General features: G+C 65.3%; 1 protein-coding gene across 1 annotated transcript in view; it reads left to right on the top strand.

Annotated features, from left to right (window-relative positions):
• Positions 1–6: 6 nt before the first annotated feature.
• PLXNB2 (plexin B2) overlaps positions 7–7,802 on the top strand; it is a 30,177-nt gene continuing 22,381 nt past the window's right edge. Inside the window, exon 1 of the mRNA XM_023525433.1 lies at positions 7–148. The gene's annotated coding sequence lies outside the window, so the exon portion shown is untranslated. The remainder of the gene's footprint in view (positions 149–7,802) is intronic.

A 7,802-nucleotide genomic window follows, 5' to 3' on the forward strand; every position in this document is an offset into this window, starting at 1 on the left:
CCTCCCCGTCGGGGGCGGGGCCGCTGCTCCCGCGCGCTCCGGCCCCTCCTCGGCCACACAAAGGCCCGTCTCCATGGCAGCCGCGCGGGCCGGAGCGCAGCGCCGATCGCGGCCCGGGCGCCATCGAACCTCGGCAGCGGACGTGCAGGTACCGAAATCAGGGTACGGGGCTTGCGGGGCGGCCGCTCTGGTCGGGGGGCTTCGCCTCTAGAGCCGCTGCACCCCGGCCTGCGGCGCACGGGGTGCGGGGACCCGGGGCAGCTGCTGCTCCTCGCAGGGCGACTCGGGCCTCGGCCGCGGTCCGTGTGTCCATGGGCCGGGCCGGGCCGCTGCGCCCCACGCTCTTTCAGGTGGCGGGCGAGGGCTGCCGCGTCAGGGGCAGCCGGCCTGGCGCAGCCGAGGGTTCCCAGCAGGGTGCTGAACCCTCTCCCGCCGCCCGCGTCCCTCGGGAGCCTCTCGAAACCCCCTAGTTCCCGACCCTCCCTCCCGGCCCATGCACCCCCACTCCCTCCACCCCGTCACCTCCCCCCTTGCGTCTCTCCAGCCTCCGAGATCCGGTCCCAGGGCGGAGATAGCCCCTGTTGTGCAAGAGCTCCGGGCACCCACGCACCTCACCCACCCCGCCCGGTTTTCCCCAGGGGTGGACCTGCCGGCAGGCCTCGGCAGCCCCCACCCCCTTGGGACTCCTTGTGAGGGGGCCCTGGACTGTGCCGGCCGGGCTGTTGGTGGGTGCAGGGCTCCGGGTCGGGACTAGGAGTGCCCAGCACCAGCCTCGGGCAAGCCCGGGTGGCCCAGGCCTGCTTCTTCCCAGGCCGGTGTGGACAGTCTCGCTGAGGTTTGTTGGTGTGGCATTTGGGTGGACCCGCCGGACACAGAAGTCTCAGAGCGGGTCGGGGGTGGTGGTGGGGTGTACTTAGTGCTTGGGCCCTGCCCCTCACCCTGCACCTCTGTGTGCCGCCTCCTGCAGGAAGCCTTCCTGGACGGGCCCTTCCTACTCCTCTGCTCGGGCTGCTTGACAGATTTGGGGGGTCCGTGAGCTCAAGAGCCCCAGAGCTTCCTGCCATGGGCTCCTCTTCCCAGCAACCTAGAAAAAGAAGGAAGGGGTCTCTCTGCACCCACCATGACCTGTGCTGGGGCTCAGGGCTGGGGTGAGGCTGGGCCCCAAAGCTGGTGGAATGTTCTGGGGCATAATGGTGTTCTCTGGGCCGTGCCTGTTCCGGGGAGCCCCCTTCATGTCCGACTTAGGCCCCTGGCCCTGCCTGCCGGCCCAGGGCCATGCCCTGTGTTGTGGGAGAGCATGGCAGCCCAGAGCTGGCGGGGGTGCGGGGGGGTGACCACCGGAGAGCCCGAGAGCGCCCCTCTTCTGCCCTGAGGGGAGAGTCCCCAGGAAGGTAGGGTCAGCACCCCACCTGGGCCTGCTGAGTATTTTTTATGGCGTGACAGCTTTTAGGAATCCGTGGAAGACGGCACGAGCGAGTGGGCTGGCAGATCTGGGCCTCCCACCTCCTGCCACCCCATCTACCGGGGGCCACCTCAGTCTGGGGGGGTGGCCCTGAGTCCTGGCAGGGATTCTTTGCCCCAGGAGGGGAGAGAAGTTACTGACAGAAACAAGGTTTGGAATGTGAGTCCCCCTCCCCCGCCGGACGCCTGCCAGGAAGGAATTATTTTGGATTATCCAGCCATGTCCAGCCGCCCAAAAAGGGAGGCTGCAGCCTGGGAGAGGGATCCACTTCCGGGGCCGCTGGTCGAGAGCCCCAGGAGGGCGGGACTGGCAAGTCTGGGCAGCTCAGCCACCACCTCCCCCGCTGCTCAGACTGGGTGGGGGCGGGGTGGGAGAGGATGCGTCACCCTCGGGTCAGAGAAGGCCCCAGGTCAGTCCCAGTGGGGCCTGCTGAGCGAGGCTGGGGGGCGGGGGGGTGCTGTGGGCAGGAAGAGCCCTGGCCCTGTCCAAGGCGCCTGGCTGGAGGACCCCCTTCACCCCCAGAAGCCCTCACTCTAGGGCCTCGAGGCCGCCTCCAGAGCCAGGCTCAGAGACACACCTTGGGCGGGTCACTCACACTCCATACTTCAGAGGTGACAGGGAACAGGTAGGGGTGTGACTGAGGCTGCCTGGGGTGGGGCCCTGGGGACTCCTACGGGGCTGAAGCTCACTCAGGCCACCCGCCTGCCCCCCGACTGACCCCCTGACCAGCAGCTGACAGCACAGCCTTGTCTAAGCCCCCCTGAGAGCCCAGCTCTCATCCCTTACACTGCCCCGCTTGGATGTGCTGCCTGTCAGCTGGGCCCACGGGTGGGCGGGCTGAGGCCATGGGTGGGTCCCTGTGAGCAGCCATGTGGGGCGCTGCCTCTGCCAGGTGGGCCGCCTGGGTCCATGCTGTGTGTGCCTGCAGCCATGCCCCCAGCAGCCCCTGCGGGGACCCCACCGAAGATGGTAAGCTGGCATCTGGGAAGGAGTGGAGGAGGCCCAGGGCCTGGCCCTAGCCCAAGCAAGTAGAGCAGAAGAGATCGGGTTGGAAGGCACCAGGGTGGGCTGGCAGCCTGCAGAGGGTCCATATGGCCTGGCTCCTCTCCCCCAGGAGGGCCAGGCTCAGGCGCTTGTGTCATCCAAGGACCTAGGCCATTGTGGGGACGTCGTGGTGTTCTGCTGCCTGCCTTGTGCTGTATCCTGGGTCCAGAGCCGACGACCCCCTTGGGACATTGGGTGTGACGGGAACACTGGTGGGGAGAGGCTGTGGGTGCCAGCGTCCCCCCACGTGGCCCCGTTTCTGATCTGGGAAGAGCCACACTGAAGTGCCAGGCCCCCTCCCACCCACGAGCAGGAAGTCCTTACCCGTGTCATGCCTCGGTTCTCCTTGCTGCACCCACAGGCCGCCGGCCCCCCACCTTGGCCTGGTGGGTGGGGAGTAAGCATGTTTTCCAGTTGAGAGGGGGGCTCCACTCCCTCGGAGGTGGAGGCGGGCTCTCTGCCAGCTAGAGTCACCAGCGGGGTGCAGGGGCTGGGCAGAGCCTCCCCCAGAGGCCGATGGCTATTTGTGTTCGGGGTGGGGACTGGCGCTAATTGTCTTTGGTCTCAAATGACAGACCGGGGAAGGTAGGAGCAGTGGCCTGCAGTTGGCTGGTGGGTGGGGGGCACTGGGGTGCGTGGGGCTTGAGGGAGCACAGCACCTGCGCTTCCCTTTTCTCTCCGGGCCGCGATGTATGTGGTCCCTTCACGTTCTTCCCCTTGGTGGTTTCACATCCTGACAGGCTCTGGCTTCTTTCTGCCCCTGCAGAGACGCGCACCTCGGCCCCTGCTGGGCAAGAACCGTGCCCTGTCCCGTGCCCTGTCCTGGGTCCCCCTGCCACAGGCACAGCCTCAGGCCAGGCCAGGGCCAGCTGCTCTCCAGCCTTCCCCTGCCTCAGGGAGCACAGAGTAGGGGGGCCCCTGCCCTCCGGCCCCAGGGCCCCCCTGTGTTGGGCCTTTGTTCCTCTGCTCTGGTACTCAGAAACCTGTGACAGTGACTGGACCCGGGACCCCAGATGGAGCCCGGGTAGCCAGGGACGGTAGCCAGGCTGCTCATGGGGATATCTGCAGGTCTGCCCTGTCCCGCGTGGGGCCCCACAGCAATGTCCGTGTCACGGCGAGAAGCCCAGGGCTGGTCTGGGGCTGGAGTTTCTGTTTCTCACCCTTGTCGCCCCTGAGCACCCGTTGCACACAGACTGGCCCACCCACTGCTGTCCTCCACTGTGGCTTCCGCCCACCTGAGTGCCTGGTGCTCCATCGGCTGTGCGCTGGGCTGGGATCAGGGGCGTCTGCAGGCAGGGCCTGGCTCTGTGCAGACACCCTCTTTTCATGCCCTGAGACTGTGTGACTTCTCAGAGCAGGCAGTTCCCCATCCGGCTGCCAGATGACTACCGGCCTGAGTGGGGGGTTATAGGGAGGGGAGGGGAGATTTTGGGGCACAGCCTGGGTTCTGACCCCAGTACTGCCATTTGGTCCTGCCCTGGATGTGTCACTTCCGGTGAGGAGACTGGACCCTGGGGTGCTGTCACTCCTCAGGAAGAGCTAGAAAGAAAAAAAAGTTTGCTGTCTGCCTTTCAGGAGGCACCTGTGTCAACACAGCAGTCAGGCAGAGCATCTGCTCCCAAGGCTGGGGTGGTTCCGGCGGGGCCTTTCCCACGTTGGCCTTCTGCTCCTGTCTGTGACCCCAAGCCAGTGTGCCACCTGGGCAGGGCATGGGCCATGGATTAGATTGGGGCCTTGTTGGGGGGGCGCCACAGCTCCCGTCCAGGCACCCTGCTAGAGGCCGAGGCTGCTCTGGGGTCCTGGGAGGCCACAGCAGGACGTACGGCAGGCAGCGTGGGTGACAGTGGGAAGCGCGTGATTGGCTTGGTGCCCCCTGGGGCTGGGGCTGTTGTCACCCCGTTCTTGGAGTGCCAGGGGAAGGGGTGCTGGGTGGGGACCTGAGGGACAGCCCTGGGAGGTCGTGGAGCGTGGGTCTGTCTCGGAGTGTGAGGGGGCCGATGGCGTTCATGGTTCAGAGGCTGTGGGATGGCCGCTTGGCCTTGGGGTGACCTGGGCAGTGTGGAGGCCCCACTACAGGGATGTAGGTTTGGGAACTAATTGTAGGTGGCAGCTCGGGCGGCCCCTGTCCCGCCCAGCATTCGGGAGAAGCCATTTTCAGTTGAGCTGGGCCGGTGGGCAGGGGCGAGGGCTGTGGGAGGGAGGGGCTCCAGCATGGGCCACCCGGTCCCTCAGTCTTAGAGATGCTGCCTGGACTGGCCCGGGGACTTGGGGGGCTGGGCCTCCCCACGCCCGTCTTGGCGTCAGGCCCGATTTGGGGGGCCACCTTGAGGAACTTCAGGCCTGGGAACAGATGTCAGGATGGGGGATGGGAAGCCAAACAGGAAGAAGGGGGCGACCCAGACGGGCCTGTCCCCCAGGCCCAGCAGTGCTTCCTGGAGGTGGCCCGGGCCCCACCCCTGCGGGTGGCAGGTCTTCCCTCGGGCAGCTGAGTGGTGAAGGGGCTGGGCCTGGCCCCAGGGAGCTGGGGGCTCCTTCCTGTGCAATCCCAGGCACCTTGCTGCCCCCCATCATGACCCACTGGGGGCCCTACTTCACTCTAGGCCAGGCGTCTCCGCAATGGGAATCTGGCCTCCCTGTCCTCCGGAAGCCTTGCGTGCTTGCCCACTGCCCCGCCCCAGCCTGGCCTCCAGACCCTGCCCAGCAGCCCAAGCACCTGGCACCACGCCTGGACCCCGGCCTGGCCTGCACGGGAGCCTCGCACTGTTCCCTGTGCTTTTTCCTCTGCTCAGGTGGCCCTGCCCTCACCGTTCCCGTACACGGCCCCTCCCTCAAGGCCAGCTGCAGGCCTGCCCAGCTCTGCCAGGCCTCTCAACCCCTCTGTGCATCCTGAGCTGACCCAGCGCTGGGGCTGGCCAAGACCCCTCCCACCCACAGCCCAAGTGCTCAGGTCCAGGGTACCTCCTCCTGTGGTCTCTGTGTCCTGGGGACACTCTGGGTGTTGGGGCAGGACCCCTGTTGGCAGGGTTCCCATCGACATCACAGACGTGGGCTCCTGCACATGTGTGGTCACGAGTATGTGAGTGGTGGCTGGCATGCCAGCTTGGCACAATGCCCCAGGCTAATTGTGGGGTTCGGCTGTGATGGAGGAGGTGGGGCTGGGGTGACCGCTGAGGCACTGACAGACTGACAGGGAGATTACAGGCCTTGCTCGCTTCTCCCTTGCTTGTGCCCTCACCCATCAGCCCCCCACGCCCACCCCTGCCTCCTACATACGGCCCAGGAAAGGGGCTCTGGGTGGGGGCTGGTCCTGGGCCATCTGCAGTCGCTGTGAGCCTCAGGCTGCCCTGGCCAGCAGCATCCCGCTGGCTATGGAAGGTGAGCCCACAGAAGAGAGGATGGTGGGGGCAGCTCATCGGCGGGGTGGCTGGGTAGGGGCGGGTGCTGATGGGCAGGGCAGCAGACGCCAGAGGCTCATACCTGTCATTGAGCCCCAAATGCCCATGAGACTGCCCCCAGCCTCTCCAAGCTCAGATGTAGGGGTAGAGCACAGGGCTACACATACAGGAGCCTCTGGCAGCTATCCGAACTGCCCCAGCGGGGCCGAGGGCACACTGGTGCTTCTGTCGCCCTGCCTCGCCCCGCTCCCGCGGCCAGCCCTAACCCAAAGTTGGCCCCTCCTAATGTCTCACCCCTCTTCCTGTCGCTCCCAAGCCGACACAACTATCCACTGGTCAGGTTATCTCGGGAGAGTGTCCACTTGCCTTAGTGCCGGCCCATCCCTGTCATCTCTTCATCACATGTGGACTGAGGCTGCTGTACGAGCACCACTCAAGGGGCTCCTGGACGCTGGCGGGTGGGGACTCGTCCCCGCGTCTCCATCAGGCAGCACCTTCCGTGGCACACAGCACGTTCTCAGGGGCTTTGGGCTGAACAGGTGGCGTGAGCGAGCGGGCCCCGCGTTGGGCGGTCCCATGAGTGCGGGGTTGTCAATGGAGGATGGAGAGCTGTGGCCAGTTCTGATCTGGTCGAGGGCCATGGGCGAGGCCTCAGTGGAGAAGCAAGGGAGGGCTCCACGCCATGCTCAGGTGGGAAGCGTGGTGCCATCAGAGACTGCCGAACCCGGCCTTCTGTCCTGTAGGCTGCAGTCGGGGCCCGCATGGGTATTCCTTTTTCCTATTAGGAAATTGTTTTACAAACAAGATATTTAAAAATTAATTAGCACATGTCAAGAGTTGGCGCAAACAGATGTAGTTTGGTTCTCGCAGTGGGAGCGTCTGCACGACACACCCACAGCCACGGCCCCAGCCCCACCGGCACGAGAGGTGGCCCCTGTTGCTCCTGCTGCACAGACAGGCTCAGCCCGAGGCCCAGATTCGGTCAGACTTCCTGCTCTTGGGGCTGCCATTCCTGGCTTTCCTGCTTCCGTACTTTTGACACACAAAAGTGGGGGGGTGGGGGGACTACTGGGATGACTGTCTCGCCATGGCACTGACTGGCCTCCTGGAGTAGTCGAGGTTGTGACTCGTGTTATGTTGATACTGCTTGTCACTTCGTTGGCACCCACGTGGCTATTCTTGAACAGAATAATTTATTGAAACTGTGTTCACAAGTTTTTCTAAGCCACCTTGCCACTTTAGACAGCCACGGGAGTGGGATTCTGGTCTAGGTTGACACCCACAACTAGAGGCTGCAGTTCTCACAGTGGGGAGCCGGGGCACACGCCTTTGTTCTCAGGCTTTGCCATTGAGCTCTTGAGATACCTGAGGACAAGGGCTGGATGCAGATACCCTGGGGGCCGTGGCCTCAGGCCTCAGACAGAGGAGCCTGAGAGGGGGCTGGATGCACTCTGGGGAGCAGCATCAGAAGCTGGAGGGGTGGGGCTGTGGGGCCCAGGCTGCGGTGGGGTGGGGTCAGGAGGAGCTGTAGTTTTCTGGGCACACTCCCCTTGGCCTTGGGTCTTGGGCCTGCGACCTCACTGCCACTAGCCAGGGGTGACTTTTCTTGCTGGGCCCCAGAGCCCAGACTGTTGAGGAAGGCTGACCAGTCCCTCCCGACCCAGGCAGGGGCTAGGCCCACCGTCTAGGCTGCTGGGAGGAGGTGGTGACACCCTATACCTGGGAGGTGTCCTGTGGGAGGCTCTGGTGGCTGACGAGGCTCAGGCTAGGACGTCAGTCGGTCCTTAGAGACCCGCCCAGCCCCACCCTCGGTGGCTGTGTAGGGAGGGCTTGGCTTTCCCCCGCGTGAGTCAGGTCGCGCAGACCCAGCCCCGGGTCGCGGGTCGCGCTGGCGGCTGCGG

This window comes from Pteropus vampyrus, unplaced genomic scaffold, assembly GCF_000151845.1.
Source record: "Pteropus vampyrus isolate Shadow unplaced genomic scaffold, Pvam_2.0 Scaffold563, whole genome shotgun sequence".
NCBI classification, from domain to species: domain Eukaryota; kingdom Metazoa; phylum Chordata; class Mammalia; order Chiroptera; family Pteropodidae; genus Pteropus; species Pteropus vampyrus.